At 43.1% G+C, this 17,504-nt stretch overlaps 1 protein-coding gene across 33 annotated transcripts in view; it reads right to left on the bottom strand.

Moving 5' to 3' along the window:
• The window catches only part of Magi1 (membrane associated guanylate kinase, WW and PDZ domain containing 1), a 630,113-nt gene that overhangs the window by 51,134 nt on the left and 561,475 nt on the right, over positions 1–17,504 (bottom strand). The gene's annotated exons all lie outside the window — the stretch shown is intronic.

Here is a 17,504-nt window from a genome sequence, read left to right on the forward strand (position 1 = left end):
AGAAGTCTCATACAGCACAGGGTGTGGTTTACAACAGCAAGACAATTCTACAACACAGTCCTCAGCATTGCATTACCCAAAGAGTCTGCAAGTCAGACCTAGAGAAGCCACTTACACAGGGCTCAGGCTTTCCAAAGAGCAAAGAGCGTATCCTCTGAAGCCAATCTGTGTCCCATGGAGATATTAAATGTCTTCAAAATCTTCTTGATGAAACAGTATCTAAGTGATCTAAGTGACTGTGAATTACTGAGTGGGGAAGGGAGTGTTTCCTTGGCTCTGTCAATTTCTAAAGAATAGAAACGAACCATTCTAGGTTCAGGAGAGGATGTCCAGCCAGTCATCACCTAACTGAACTGACTGGATCTACTTACAGGTGGACCGTAGGAGTCGGCTTCCATCCACGCACCCTAATATATGCAATCCACCCCAGGCGAGTCTCACCACAAATAACTTTTATAGGTCAAGTGTATTTAAGATGCAGGAAAGGTCCAGGACCAGTGAGGCCACTGAATGGAATAGGCTAGCCAGGGAGAAGTTATAGAAGGAAGCATTATATGTGTGGTGGGGAAGAAGGAGTTTGATGGAAATGACATCTGTGCTGGCCCCTGAAGCACAAGTCATGGCTCACTGTGGTGGGCGAGGGCCAGGCCCCCTTGCTCCTCCTCCTGTCTGAATTTAGCTGTTTCCTGTTGTTTTTCTTGGCAAATCAGGCTAAAAGTTAATGCAGATGGGAGATCTTAATGTTGGCGAGCACTCGGAAAACAGTTTTAAAGGGTGTCATAAAGTTTCTGTGACTGCTTTTATTCTTTTAAAACAAAACAAAGACAAAGAAAAAAAAAAAAACTCCAAAAACTAAAAAACCAAAGGCAAAATCACCACCCATAGGTATTTTGAAAATCTTCAAGCACACTAAATGTGCCCAGCTCACTCTGTGTTTCCCTTTTTCTTTTGGATCTGACAGGCTCTGGATGCCCCTGCCTACTGTAAGAGGGCAGAACTACACGAAAGGTTTTTATCAATAAATGTCATAGCAAGTAAAGGGTGGGCAGCATACACAAGAGTTAACAAATGTAGCCATGGCCTGGGACTTTTTCTCCCCTTAAATTAGGGGTCCCTGGAAGCAGCAGTCATGGGAGGAAGTGTGCCTTGGCCATCCCCCCATACCCTCCTGTCCTAGACTCCTCTTCTTGAGGGCCTCTTCCCCACAGAAGGGCTATTTGGAGTGTATATTTCACAAACCAGCACATTTTGTATAAAACAGAATTGAGCAACTGATGAACATAAGTTGCCACTTTCTTACTTTGCAAACTGAGAATGTTTTCAGAACGCTTTAAAAAGGAGGCCAAAGGCACTGAGCTATCTCACTGGAGACTTCACCAGGAAGTTCCCCATTCGGTGCTGATTTTCCTCTTTTCACTGCAGCCAAAAGAACATGCCAATCACTTCACCCTTCTTCCTGATCTCCAACTGCAGGCAATTAAGTCGAAAGTCCAGAGTGATAGCATCTCTCTGAGTGTCACCCCCTCCCCCTTTGCAAGCACCATCCACCCAGACAAAGCAAGGGCTACAAGGCAGAGCCTTCCAACTCCAGTGCACCAAAGAGTGTGACAAACCAATGTCAGTCCATCTGGATTACAATGTAAGAGGGTGCCCTTCTACCCAGATTTCAGTTAACAAAATGGAAGTCCGGAAACACTGCCTAGGGCTGGCCTAGGCGGTGTTTGCCCCATCAGCTACTGGCAGCTGTCACAAGGGGCTGTCACAACAGCCCCTTACTTTGATTACTGAGGAGTTACAAGAGAAAACTAAGAAATGAGAGACTAAGAAATGAATTAACTTCTGCCCAAGTTCAACAACACTAACAGATAATGGGAAAATTGATCTTTGCATTTTAAAGAATAGGACACAGAAACTGTAACAAGCAATCACAAACGGGTATCAAAGGGATTCAGAACAAGGTTCCCACAATTGACTCTGTCCTTGAGGCTTAGGAGTTCCTCACCCCAGCAGACACCCATTGTTATAACTGGGGGATAGGAAGTCCGGGATGGGGGATGGGGGATGCTATGGCATCAAGGCCTCACTTGAAAACCAGCCTTTCTCCTTCTTCAGCTTCCCAGAATGTTAAGTAAGTTGCTTTACTAGAGCAGACTAATTCCACAAACACAGAATTTTATTAATTTCATGGGCAGTGTTGCTATTTTTAATGTAGTCATCTGTCACTTTGGTAGGTGGTATGTACTGCAAAAGTCACTAGAGAACATAATCCATTTTTAAATTTAGAAACAACAACAACAACAAAAAGTCTACAAGAGAACAGATTTAATTCTATCTCCAAATGATATTTCAAAAACTGACTATTGTCCATGCCAATGTAAGGGAAGTCTTTTTAAATATAGCTTTTATAGGGTTAATCATGCCAGGATCTATGACCATACCAAGTAACAAACTAGAAGCCTAACTGAAAACTGGGGTGTTTCATGAGGCCAGCAGATCACTGACATGGGGAAATGATGGGGTTTCCCTCACTGCAGACCCTGTACTGGGCTCTAATGTAACGTTCTAGCAACTGCTAAGCTGTGACGAAAAGACAATCCTCTGAACAATCTTTCTTCAAAGACGGAGATGACAAAATAGTACAATAGAATCATTTATGGCTAAGGTAAAGCGGCAGCTTGTGTCCTAGAACTGATGTAGGCATGCGACATATGAAGACAGATGTGAGTATGCACAACTAGACTTCACATGCCAGCATCCATGGGAGATCAGCTTAGTTCTGAAGTGTGCTGGGTCAATTAGAAGAGCATTTATTATATGTGGCAAGAGAAAAACCAATAAGGAAATTGTGAAACACAAGACAAATTAATGAGGACTAGAAAACAAACCCAGGTAACAACTTTGCACAAAAAGGGGCACATTTGATGTTGCCGCGAGGAAGCTCACACCTGTGAGGGGACACTGCTGTTTCTGAAGATACTAAAGATTCTTCTAATAAGAATCCTAAAGACTTATGTTCACAGATAGGGGCTGTGATAAATATCTGAGCATGATTATAAAAACACATCCCAGCAGCATTCAAGTCTGAGAACACATCTGCACCTGTCAGGGATAACGGAGAATCAGGAAGTGTTTCAGCCATTCGCCCCTCTCCCCCACCCCCCACCCCCCCACCCACCCCACCCCCGCCATTTATAACCTCTGTTCTTTTTTTCTCACTTATTGAAAATAGATTTTTTTCCTTCATATTATATGTCCTGATTATGGTTTCCCCTCCATCCATTCCTCCCAGTTCCTTCCTATCTCCCTTCTCATCTGGATCCATACCGTTTCTGTCTCTCACTGGAAAAGAAAAAAGGCTTCTAAGGGACAATGTAACCAAATAGAGTAAGATAAAACCAAAACTGACACATCAAAATTTAGCAAAACAAACAGAAGGAAAAGAGCCCAAGAAAAGGCACAAGAAACAGAGACCCATACATTCCCACATTCAGGAATCCCATAAAAATACTAAACTGGAAGCAATCCCACAGACACAGAGGACCTGGTGCAGACCCTCTTTCCAGCAAAATTTTAATACAATATGTTGCTAACAAATGTGAGATTTACGTTGATGGAATAAAGATAAGAGTATCCCACAGGGCAAACTGCCTCACATAAGTGAAGTGGAAACTTGAGGGTTCTTTGGAGAGTCAGTTGTGTTGGATGGTGTTTTTCTAGGGCAAACACGTGAAGAAGTGTTTTCCTGAAGTGGACACAGGTGAAAGACTAGGAAGACTTGTGAAGGAACATTTCACTGAAGTAGACACAGAAGAGAGGATGTTCTGCTAAAGCAAACACGTGAAAGGACACGTGATGAAGGATTCTTTGCTAACAACACACATGTATTGGTCCACCTTACATTGAGCTCCATTTGTTGGGACTACACAGATTCGGGCTGTTTGGATGCACGTGCTGAGGCAAGACTACATCCTGAGGCAAGGCACGTGGAGGACACGTGATGTTTAGAGGGTATAAATAGGACTCTGTGGAGTGATGGAGACAGAGCTGGTACAGCTAGGTGTCCAATGCTTGTGGGTCTCACTTCTTTGCTGATCTTCGCTTCTGAGGCACAGCTCAGAAATTCTCCTGATGTTCCTACTGGTCCCTTCTGCTGACTCGAGCCAAGGCTGAGGCCTGGCTGTGTCTGCTAGGTCATGTCACCACTGTCGCTAAACCAACTCTGCTGAACTGGATGGGTGGTGTGTCTATCCTTGAAATGTTTGTGAGTGGATCAAGCTGCTAATCTGTGGACAGAACTGCTGATTTCCAGACAACACAGAGGAGTTGCTCCCAAGAATCTTTCTAGACAGGTCCACTTCCCCCATATCCTTTCTTTTCCACTACCTCTGGTGAGTGGTGGGCCACAAGGAAGTTTAAAGCAAGCATCCAAAGTTACTGGTAACAGTTAGTCTTCACTTTGAACTAAGTAAAGGGGTGAAAAAACCTATGGGAGAAAAAGTCCACGAGTATTGAGTTTTTGTTAAAACAAATTATATTAATGAAGAAACAACAACAACAAAGCCACTCCTTGGGATATTGAGATGTTGATACTGTACTAAGAAATACTACGTAGAAGTCCATAGCTGGTCTCTATGCATCTACTACATCTGTCCATTGCCCCTCCCCATCAGTGTCTTCATGCATCCTGTTGTGGGCTGCCTGTAGACCACAGACAGGTAATATGCAAGAGGAAAGCCAGATATAAGAGGAGATGATACGACAGGCCCATTGCATCCTGGAACTGATGTTAAATTAAGCTAAATGTATTTAAATGTTAAAATAATTCTCCAGAGGTTGCTAAAAAGTAGATGAGCCGTCTACTGCTCAGGAACCACCCGTTCCCAGCTCTAAGTCCTTCCTAGCTGTCAAAGCATGAGTTCAGCAGTTCTCATCCTTCATCATGTAAGGGATATCTGACAATGTTGTCAGTGTGCCACTGACATCTAACCAGGGTTAATATGTATATTAACCATATACAATGCGGGTATAGACTTCCAGGAAAGAATTCCAGGTTCTCGTGTCAATTTTGCTCTTGCTTCACAGTCACCTGAACAGGCTTCCCAATCATCTCCCTGACTCACCCTTCATCCAAATCTACAGCATGCAGAAAGAACACATACCGCTCCAGCAAAACTCATCTACTGGTCTTGACTCCATTAACTAGGCTAGCCCTACTATGTTTTCACTCTTCACATTCCAGTATTGCATACAAAGAGTATCCTCAGTCTTTGATGGGACCAAGGATGAGTTAAATGATAAAAGGCTTATAATATTACTAATAGGACAGACAATTAAGTTAGGCAGAAAATGAAAGCTGGAGTGATAGCTCAGTCAGTACAGCGCTTGTCTTGCAACCGTTTGATTTTATACTTCTAAAATCCAGACAGGGTGGCGTATGCTTGTAATGTCAGCACTGGGGAGGCAGACAAAGGGGTATTTCTAGGGCTTGGTTGCAGGCTGTCCTGTTCTAATCTGAAAGCTCCTACTTCCAGTGAGATCTTATCTCAAAACCCAAGGTGAATGTCCCCTAAGGAAATGGTACGCAAAGATAAACACTGTCATACATCTACACATGCAAACATTCATATGCACAATCACACATAAGCCATATACATCTAAAAACACTTGCACATAAAAATATGCCCATGTTTGAGTATTTTATGTTCAGGAGAAAAAACAGTGATCAACTCTGGTCCCTTTTCTACAGTTTACACAGATCCCCAGAGGCCAATCTCCCTCCTCTGCGACAGCCTCACTTCCTCAGAGCACTTCAGCCAGTAGCAAACTCTGGCTTCACTCTTTTCTCTAAATACCAGGTTCCCTGTCTTCTAAGTCACACCTATCAGCTTCCAAGATGTCCCCACCTAATAAGAAAAAAAGAAGTGCTCCCCTCCCATGACTCCACATGCTCCGCTTGTCTTTCTTTTTGTCTCTTCTACTTTATGAGAGAGTTCCTACGGCTTGTCCCAACCTCTAACTCCCTCGTTCTCATTACTCACTCCAGGCTGACTGTCTTCCGAGAACGGTGGGAGGTTTCCCATGTGCTCAGGAGACCACCCACGCCACAGGCAGTACTACACCCTCATGTGTCTCTATTTCCTGATGCCACAACTGCTGTGGACATGTCTTTACTCTTGGATTCTGAAACACCCAGTTTTAGTTTTCTTATTCCTTTTCCTTTTTCAACCTATTCTATTGTTGCTGGCACCTTCGGCTCAGCCTGACCCTGCAGGGTGATCCCCACCAACCCTGGTTTCTGTTTTGGCCTCTCCTTCCTTCATTTTATTTTGTCTGTAATAACCTTAGTCAGCCCCAGGGCTCTAAAGACTGTCTACATGTGTGAAGAGTTCTGATAGCGAGGAGTAGTACATAACACATTCCTATACATTTACAAATATATATATGTGCACAAACATGTACACAAGGTTCTATGAAAGAATACTTACTTTTCCATGGTGAGGTGTATTCTGATAAGTTTACATTCTCTTTCACTTACAATAAAAATACCAGTTATAGCCTAATATATTGATTTCATGGCTAGTAATAGGTCATACTTAACACTTTGCAGAACACTCATTGATTTAATAACGATCCATAAATGCATATTTCTTCTGCCGTTATTCCGGGCTCCAGACAACAGCAGACATCCCTGCCACACTTCTAATGGGACATTTCACAATGAATGTGTCTAAGACGGAACTCTTGACTCCACAGCACGACTCTGTCTGCTCCTTTTCTAGTATCTAGATCCAAATTCTAGACTCAGGAAATTCAGAGATCATTTTTGGGTTTTCCTATTACCTTTTCTTTTCTCTCTTTTAACTAGAGTCAAAGAAACTGGAGCCTGTAAATATTCTAGTCAGCTATGACTGTCAATTTGGCACAGCCTGGAGTCAACCTGAGAATGGCATCTCAATTGAAAGAGCACCCAGATCAGCTTGACATGTGGGCATAAAGTAGGTGAGTGCCCTGATTGTTACTTGATATAGGAAGGCCCATACCCACTGTTGGCAGCACCATTCCTGGCGTCGGGCAGTCCTGGGCTTTATAGGAAGCTAACTAAGAATGGGTTTGCCAGCGAGCAGCATTCTTCCATGGTTTCTGGGGTGCTCCTTGCCTGTAAATGAGCTCCCTCGTTATGAGCAGTGCATGTGTGGAATAAGAAGGAGGCCTGCCTTCAAGGCCCCACTTGAGTTCCTGTTCTGACTTCCCTCAACGATGAGACTGGAGGTATAAGCCAAACAAATCCTTTTCTCCCCTAAGTTGTTTTTGGTCTTGGAATTTGTCACAACAGATTGAAACTAGAACTATAAGGTATATCATGTGTTTGTAGAACAGGAACAACCCACCTACTTACATTCTACCTGGTTCAGGGCAGATGGGTGGTAAATACAGAGGCTGCAAGGCCCAGAAAGCCTAACAAATTTACTTAGACTTAGACATTTTGTTTTTAACACAAATTTGACAACCCCTACCTCCAGCTCACCCACTACATCCTGTCACTCTCCTAACACAGCCCAAGACATGTTGCCCTTGATCTTAACTCTTGTTGCTTTGAGCTTCCAGACCTCACTCAACCTCGGCAACAGCTCCAGGGGACCTGTTCATTCCTAACATCCTCCTTCCTTACATGCCAAGCAGATGATGTGCAAACATTAGCGTAAGCTTTTTCCTTCACTGGGCCAAACAGAATGCCACTGTGAAGATGACATGCTAAGTTCTGGTCCTGGCATACAGGACTTGACCTCAGTTCTGACTCTTCTTGCTTGTTGTCTCCAGTTACCCTGCTCTCCCTTTCCATTTCTTCCCCCAAAGAGACAACTAATCACTGTCTTTAACATTCATAGCCAGCTCTGTAAGTAGCGGCGCAGAATAGTAATTTTACTGCTGCCAGCCCACCCAATGAAATGTTACTATTCTTCCAGAAAAGCAAGGGGATGCCACTACTTTTTAATGAGGATGATAAATCCTATACATATTTATAATAAATAATGTGCATACATTTGGGATATTATATTTACCTTCAAGGGGGGTGAGAGACTGGTTTGTGGGAAAAAAAATGATTTGTTTGAGGTGTGTTAACCATTCAGCATTATTAAAGGAACGGGGCTGAGGAGATGGCTCAGTTGGAAAGGTCATAAGACTGAGTTCAATTCCCAGAACTCATGTGAAAATGTTTGTAATGCCAGTTTTGGAAAGGTAGAGAAAGGAAGATGCCCAAGGATCACTGGCCAGTGGGTCAAACCTACTCAGATGAACACTAGGCCTATGAGACAAAACCCAAACTGAAGAGCCTCTAAGGATTAACAGCCAAGGTTGACCTCGGGTCTGTACATGTGCAAGGGCATATATGCTCACATACAATGTTACCCAAAGTGATAAGGTTATAGAGAAATAGACTTCAATTGTTCAGTTACATTTGACCCTGCATATAAAGGCTAGAATAAATAAGCACTGTGCTTAGATTTAAATATTATGACAAAATAATTAAAGAGACTAGAATTCAAGACATAAAAACGAGGGACAATTCTTAGGCATTATATAATGAAACACAGCCGAAATAGAAGCATTTTTATATTTATCTCCTATCTTGGTATAAGTCATCTCAAATGCAAATGTGACCTAACATTTTATGAAGAATTCCAAAATAAAATCCTTGATGACTTTAAGCCATGGCAATAAACCAAAATAACAACTTCAAACTGAATTACTAATAAGGGCCAGGAGGCTCCTTAATAGCAAACGTGAAAGCTACCCTGCTTCAGCATGGAGCAAGTGCAAAAAGTTTGCTAATTTTAACTTGAACAACTTGTAACAGCCTGGAAGGCATCAGGCAACACACTGGATCCAACGAAGGCCTCAACTTCCAACAGCGCTACAAACCCAAACACCCTGAGTGAGCTGTGAAGCTGGCTAGAGGTACGATGCCCATCGACACCCTGGGGAAGTGCCAACAGCTTCTTCTTTTGATGGAGTTCTGCCAAACTGTACGTGGCTTGTAGCTTAGGTGGCAGATCACACATACTTTATAGGTAATAATTTTAGCTATTATGTATTTTAAAGTTAAGACGCCACTGAGTAGACCTGACGGGCCTAGGGCCGAGAGAGAGAGAGAGAGAGAGAGAGAGAGAGAGAGAGAGAGAGAGAGAGAGAGAGAGAGAGAGAGAGGCAGAGAGAGAGAGAGAGAGAGGGAGGGAGAGAGGGAGAGAGAGAGAGAGAGAGAGAGAGAGAGAGAGAGAGAGACCTACCCCTGTTTCATAAATGCTGTGTGACACCAATACCTGCAGTATTTTAAATTTTTTTTTAAAAAAATAATTATTTTATGTGTATGTGTGTCTGAGAGCATATGTACGTATGCATGCGTGGGGTGTAGGCCAGAAGAGGGCGTCACATCACATAGAACTGGAGCTACAGATGGTTCTGAGCCACTACATGGATGTTCTGCAAGAGCAGCAAGTGCTCTTAGCGAGTGAGCTATAACCCAGCCTCTGCGTTTTTTTTAAGTTTTTTAACCTTTATTTATTTGTGTGCACACTCACATATGCATACATGTGTGGTAAAGTATGTGTGTGTGTGTGTGTGTGTGTGTGTAGGTCAGAGGACAACTTGCAGGAATCAGTTTGTTACTTTCCCCATGTGATAAGGGATTGAACACAGGTTGTCAGGGGTCGGCAGCAAGTGCCTTCACCTGTTAAGTCATCTTTCAGTCCAGCTGAGTATAGTGTGTGTATACATACATACACACATATATGCATACACACACATATACATATATATTATATAGAACATATGATATATATATTTTAACCTCTCTCATGGTTAGTTTCTAACATCAATTTGACATGGCTAAGAGTTACCTTAGAAGAGGGAATTTTGATTGAAAAATAGCCTGGATAAGACTGGCTTGTAGCCATGTCTGTGAGAAGAATTTTCTTGACTCTTGGCTGATGTGGGAGGGTCCAGCCCACTGTGAACAATGGCCATCTCTAGTGATCCTGGGTTGTATAAGAAAGCTAGAGACATGTCTTGTTGCTCTTATAGAGGGACTGGGTTCAATTCCTAGCACCCACATAGTGGGCTGTAATTCCAGTATCAGGGAACCTAATGCCCTCTTCTGACCTCCTCATGTACCTGGCACTCAAATGATGTACATGTATATATACATATATACATACATACATACATACATACACACACACAGGCAGAATACTCATACACATAAAACATCTAAAAATATTTAAGAAAGCAAGCAAAATAGCAGGCTAGTTGGCTGAGCATGTGTTAGAGGAAGCAAGCTGCCGCGCACACTTTGCATGACGGCGGTATTTGAGGCGTAAACTTCAAGGAAAGTTAGTCTCCTGCCTCCAAATTGTCGCCTGGCACCCCAAACTCAGAGGTAGCCCAGATATGTCCTCGTACTTGTGTGCTAGTGGCCCACCAAGATATCATTTCTAAACAGCTAGAAAAAGAAAATTCGGACATTGCTCTCTGACCTTCACCAATGTTCCAATGTCCTAGTCAAACCCAGCTTGGAATGTTAAGTCATTCTAACTAATTGCCTCCAGCATTGTGGGTAGGGCACTGAAGCTCACAGAATGAGAGACTTATCCCAGGACAAGGTCAAGTAAAGTCCTCATTCTCAGTCATGTACTACAGCTGAACCACTCACTCCTAGGAGTTAGCAAGAGACTGTGTCTACTTCCCCAAAAGATTAGCATAGTGGGCGTTTTTTTTACCTAGGATGGGCGGGACCTTAATCTGAGAGAGTGTGTGTGTGTGTGTGTGTGTGTGAGAGAGAGAGAGAGAGAGAGAGAGAGAAAGAGAGAGAGAGAGAGAGAGAGAAGCAGAGAGAGAGAGAGAGAGACTGTCTACAGCATTCAGCATTCTAGATTCAGCAGTCTGCATTCAGCATTTGGACTCGCTCGCACTCAGACTAGAACCAGAGCTTAGGTAGACTAGGACTTAGATCCATGTAGTCCGTAGCCCCCCCGGGCCCAGGGGGTGCAGCACCAGTGGAGATTCAAGAGATTGAGCATTCGAGATTCGAACATTCAGCATTGAAGATTCGAGATTCGAGCCTCAACCCTCCTGCCCGGACCATGCAGCCCGAGCGTGCTTGGAGCCCAGGGGTGCTGCACCAGTCCAGAGGAGATGGCTGCTGTTTTAGACCTAGTGTGTTTTAGGTGGCCTCAGATGTACCTCGACTACTGAGCTGCCAGATTTTTCATTTCTCTTTTGCAATGATTGTAAAAGCCTCATGTCATGTTTTGAGAAATACACTCAGACCTTACAAAGCCGAATCCCGTGCACACCTGGCCAGAGCCCATCGTCCCTCGAAACAAGAGACCCCGTAAGAAACCCCAGTCCGTGGCAGCAAGCCAGTAAGCACTGTTCCTCCATGGTTCTACTTGAGTTCTTGCTCTGACTTCCTTTGGTGATGGACTGGGACCCCAATGTAAGCTGAAAAAAAGCCCTTCCTCTCCAAGATGCTTTTGGTCAGAGTCTTTTGTCACAGCAACAGAATGAAACTAGACAAACTCATTAAACATCAGCCCAGTGTTGGAGTGTAAGAGGCACCCCAGTCAAACTAGGGCTTTGTAAGAAATCGTTTGAAATCTTGCAAAGGTCATTCCAGGACTGAAAAATCACCTTCAGAATTGTCCTAAGCAGGCCTTTACAAGTCTTGAGTTCTGTGTATGCAGAGCTCAAGAGTGCCACATGAAAAAAACTGAATGCATGTGAGCTTTCAGATTTCTACCTTGCATACAGAAGAACTCCACATACTATGAAGCCATCTTCACTATCAGATTTTCTTCTGTTCCAAGGTATGCCATCAAGAGAGAAGGCGAAATGAAGGGTTTTCAACACCTCACTCCTGGCATGAAATAGCTCCCCACCGATGTAACACTTTCTGCAATGACTGACTATAGGATTCACTGGCTTGATTCTTTGGCTCCTTGGCTTAGAAATGCTCTTGATAAACACAATTCTCAGTCCTGTACAGCAGTCCTGAGAATACTCAGGCTTTGAAAACAAAGAGATCTAAGTTCAGACCCAGGTGTGGCCACTGTTCCGCTGTGAGGTGTTGGTCCTTTCCCTCAGCTATCTTCAGTAATGACATCTCAGGAGATTCTGCTAAGGATCGCTGTTCAGGAAGCACGGCCTGGCAGATCTCCTTTGTCCATTCTTAATAAAATGGAGTTGGGATTTAATAAAGATATGTTTGTATGGCTTAAGTATTGGTGTAGGCTTCTCAAAGAAGAGTCATAAAAATTAAGACACACCCAAGTGTAGGTAAAAGTTCCTTAAGGAAGAGTCATTAATCCATGTGATTTTTCTGAATGACTCTCGTGTATCAGGCTCTGTTTCAGGCAATAGGAGAAAGCGCTGGCTGGATTCCAGCTCTCATGGGGACCCCAAGTAAGCACAAGGAATCTGCCTCCTATCTGAGGTGATACTTTTTGAGGGGTAAGTCATTCAAAGTCTGAAAATACTAACTTGAAACTTCTAGAAATAAACAATTCATAGGTATTGAATTGTGTGCTGGCCAGAATAGCATGGTTTTTGTTCTAACTATTCATTACTATAGGCTATAGATGGTTGTGTGCTTCACAAAGTAATCTTTACTAGAAGTGTGCACACACATGGGGATGGTGGCTGCCCTTTTAGGCAGCCACTGAGATTCTTGCAGTGGAAAAGCTAAAGGAGGACACATTGTGTAGCCGCTATGAGGAAAGCCCAGAGAATAGGGAGGGCTAGTGATTGATGCTATTTCACTTTATATGAAAGGTTAGAGTCAGCTTCTTAGATGAAAGGATCTCAGAGCAGAGGCCAGAGGATGTGAGGAAGGGGGGGTCCTGAGACTCTATGGGAGAAGAAAGATAGGGAGAGGGAAAATCACATGCCAGGGCTTGACACAGGGCTGTGGAGTTTACACTGAATACTGGGAAAGTCACTTGAATGTGAGGGCCTTGACTTGACTAGAATCCACTCTAGACAGAGCATGGACAGGAGAAGCGCTGAGTCCTCTTATGAGGATAGTACAAAGCCAAGTGCCATCAAGGTGCCGGGCAGAAGCCAGAAAAGGTGAGATGTGCTCTGAGCCTGGAGATCTAAGAAGGGAGAGGGACAGCATTGGAGAGAAGAACACATAATGCTCAAGTGTATTAGGATCTCGCTCTGTGAACAACCCTAATTTCCCTTCCTGGGGCCCAGTAGCCCAGTCTGAGACATTCAGGCAGTCAAACACTTAAGTGATACAATTTGCAATTCATTCTCCAGTCCAAGACCAGAGGGCAAAGAGAGGCGCCTGATCACGCAGTTTAACTGAGGCAGACAGCTTGCTGTCTAATTTTGATGGTTTTACATAATTTCAGGATGAAGCCACACAGACAGACAGACAGACAGACAGACAGACAGACACACACACACATACACAAATGGACGGATATAAACACAAACAAGCACACACACAAATGCTGATGCTTATGTTGTGCTTAGATGATAAACTTAGCTATCATTTGGTCTATTTGGATTGATGATTTAATGGAATAAAAACCATCAGCGAATTTGTTGAGAATTAAGTAGTATCAATTTGCCTATGGACTTCAGGCTTATTCATCTATATATAAGACAGATTTCCCAACAACTATGCTAGTGGGATAGTTTCCATACATAAAATACACTCAACAGTTCTGCTACCAGAGTAGTTGTTTTTTAATTTGCCGCCTCCTCTTCCCCATTCTCTTCCTCCTTTTTTTTTTTTTTTAAATGCCAAAAGCCTTTTTAGCATAGTGTTTAAGCACAGTGTCTGGAGCCCAGATTCCTGGAGCAAAACTTAGCTAGGTGCACAGTTTTGGGAAAATCTGACACTCTTGAGACCTCAACTTCTTGTAAAACACAGAATACTGCAACTTTTTCAGAGGGCTCCAGGAATTCTAGGTCAAGTGTATGCAAAACGGTAAGGACAGTGCCTGGCAATGGCACTTTGCAGTAGCAAAGTTTATTGTTTGAATTATGTCTTCTGCCCGCTCTCCCAACAGAACGAGGAATCCCCACTTTGCTATATACTACTCAAATTAGGTAGAGTTTCCTTCCATACCAAAAACCAACCAACAAACAAACAAAAAAACCAACCAAAACTCTCTCAAAAAAAGACAACCAACCAACCCAACCAACCCAAAACCCCTCCATATTCTTTCCTATGGTAGGAAGGAGGCAGTAATAAGTGACTTCATTTCAAAGAGAGTCCCACTTGGAGTAACTCTATGCATGACATTAATTCCATTTTGGTTGCAAAAATGAGGTGTCACTAGGTTTAATGTATGTATGTATGTTTGAATGTGTACTGCTGTGCCAGGGTGACACGTCTGGCCTATATAGTAAAGACTCAGGCACTATTTTCATATCTCATTTTCCCCTTGCTCTTTTACAGTAAATGCATTAGACTATAAAGCTACATAAAGCTAGATGGGTACTATTTCCCTGTGACTTGTAGATGAAGCAGTCTACCCTAAACACCTGTGGTTTAAGAGAAAAGACACAAACCTCATCCTCTGGGAATCCCAATGTTTCATTACTTAAGAATCAGATCCTTAAAAAATAACTCAGGGGCTTGACAGAAGAAGCCTGTATATGATATAGTTCACGCACACTGTGGCGCATGCTTCCCTTCCCTTACGGTTGTGATCACCAGAAGCCAGTGATGACCTCCACACAAGACAAGGGCCTCAGAGTAAAGCCACTCCTTTCATTCTCTGAATCGGAAGAATGCAGGTTGTGGGAGCTAAGATGGCTTTTAGAGCAGAAGCTTAGGTGGGAGAGACATACTTGATCCTCAGCGACAACAAACCCAGAAAAGCTGTTAGAAAAGAAAACCACTCAAAGGTGAAAATAGTTTTTGGCTTTATGAGCTTAAAACCCTGTCTCCCTACCACATACACATAGTATAGGAGAAGGTAGTAAAGCTGGAAGGGGTCACAGGCTGGGAGCCTGGTTTCATTCACAGCCCTGGTTACTTAACTCATAACCAACAACGGAGCTTCCAAAACAGAATGCTCATGTCAAAACATCATAGGATGATTGTAAGTCTATGAGTTCTGGTTAGAGATCATCTCTGTTTCCTCTCTTTCTCTCTCTGTCGCTCTCTCTCTTTCTCTCTTTGCCTCTCTCTTTTTCTCTCTGTCTGTCTGTCTGTCTGTCTGTCTGCCTCTGTCCCTTTCTTCTTCCTCTTCCTCCTCCTCTTCTTTTTCTTCTTTTTAGGTTGTTGTTAATAAAACGCCAGTCTCACCCAACTTCAGCAGTTACTTCTGCTAACTGGCAATATTAGTAAAGCACCATTGATGGATGGGTCATCCACAGCTACTTCTTATTTATCTACATCTTGCACACAAGGCAAGAGTCACTCTCTCTTGCTACATGCTGAACCAAGCTAAGGTAAGAGCTGTGCCTAACAGCACTGAGGGCAGAACCAGACTTCAAAGGTTCATGCTCTGGCTCCAACTCCACTGCCTGTTCTCCACAACAATGGGACCATGGTTTTCATGAAAGAGGAGCCCAAAAGTCACAACTTTTGTTTTATTTATTTATTTATTTATTTATTTATTTATTTATTATTTGTTTATTTAGGATGAAGAAATGAATGCCAGAGCAAGAGGTGGAGCTGTAAGAACACAGCTTAACTCAGAAGCCTGCTTGCTCCTGACAGCCCCAGTTCAACTCTTTTTCCCACAGATGCTTTCTCTCCTTAACCACGGTATACACTCTCCACATTCACCAAACACTGTCAGACTTCCTGAAACAAAGCATTCTGTGTCAACACAAAATTGTTTCAGAAGGAGCAGCCTAGAGGTGTGCGTTCGCTGAGCAAGAGATGCTCTGCACACTGTGGGGCACAGGTGCTATGCTGACGGCATGTAAGGTGGCTCCCCTTAAACATGGAAAACCCTGTACAGGGCAAGCTCTTTAGCACATTTAAAATACTATTTAATTAACCACGGTCTAGCATTATTTTCCTAACAAGTCAAGAAAGCCTACAGGCTCACTTGCACTGGCTCTGGGAGGCAGACTGACTGCAAATGCTGACACCATTTTAAACCATCATAGAAAGAAGGCACTCTCCAGTCTGGACAGCAGAGGGAGGAGGAGGCAAGGATGTCTTTGAGAAGATGGAGACAAGAAGGGCTGTGCCTAACAGACAAACCCCAGAGCAGGAGCAAAAGCAGGAGTGAGTTCTAGCTGAGAGACTAGGAACATCCTGTGACAGTCCAGCCTGGAGGTGAACAACCCTGGTGAATCCAAGCCTGCCCCTGGATACTGACTCCAGAAATTAACAAAAGCTACTGCATCCTCCTCCAGAAATTAACAAAAGCTATTGCATCCTCCATTTGGCTTCCCTCCTGCTGGGAAGTGGGTAACAGACAGAAAAATATAAAAAGTAAAAGGTAAAATGGAGGGAATCTTGACAAGGACAAATATCCAAACTGAACATGGGTCTTAGGAACGAAAATAGATGCTTCAAGCATCCAATGCTGCCCCAAAGTACAACAAACCCATTTTATAAAGCACACAGGCACCATCCCCCCACCACGGATGCCTGAGATCACAAACGACTTGTGTTTAATGAGTTAATCAATCTGCTTACCAGAAGCTATGACAGAAATGAGATTCACGAGCAGTCAGAGGACTGACCGTTCACTTCCTCATCTCACCCAGCTGCTGTCCTGCTTCTTCATCAAACATCCTCCTTTATCCCCCCACCTCACACAGGGATGATTAAATGTCAGTCCCAATGCAAACAACTAATGTGTGGTACAGCCAAATGTATTTTTATGCTTTTGAGAAAGATTAATAGTAGCTGGCGATGGCCTGCCAACTGCAGATGTACAAACTTCCCATCCTACACATAAATCAAGCATGGGGTATATGGCATATTTTACAGACTGTAGCTGTTACCGTGATTCTAAATTACTCAGGTTGTAGAGTAAACCATGTAGATGTTGACTAATGAGGCAATATATTCTGGATCTTTCCATATGAATGTTATAAAATGTAATAGCATCAACAGAGTCTCAGGAATTAAGAAAAGATACACTGAATTAACATCAAGGGGTATATATGTTTCTATAGTCAACTCTTGGGTATTTTTAGAAAATTCATTATAATACAGGCTGACTTAGTTTTTTAGTGTCCTTAAGAGTGGACCTAATGACAGAAAAGCCCAGTAACTAATGCATGCAGTACAAACAAAGGGTCAAATAGGTTAGAGAGGAGCACGAGTATAAAATATCCAGGAGTTGGATCAGAGATGCCTGATGAACCAGTCACACATGTGAAGAAGCATGCAAAATCAACTCTGTTAACTTGAAGGTAAGTTGGCAGAGCACTAGACTAGGGTCAGCAGAAACCGAAACAGGGTGAACAATTTGGTTCTACTAGGGGTTGGCACTTTCCTACATCCCAAGGAC

Source organism: Mastomys coucha, unplaced genomic scaffold (genome assembly GCF_008632895.1).
Source record: "Mastomys coucha isolate ucsf_1 unplaced genomic scaffold, UCSF_Mcou_1 pScaffold20, whole genome shotgun sequence".
Classification (NCBI taxonomy): domain Eukaryota; kingdom Metazoa; phylum Chordata; class Mammalia; order Rodentia; family Muridae; genus Mastomys; species Mastomys coucha.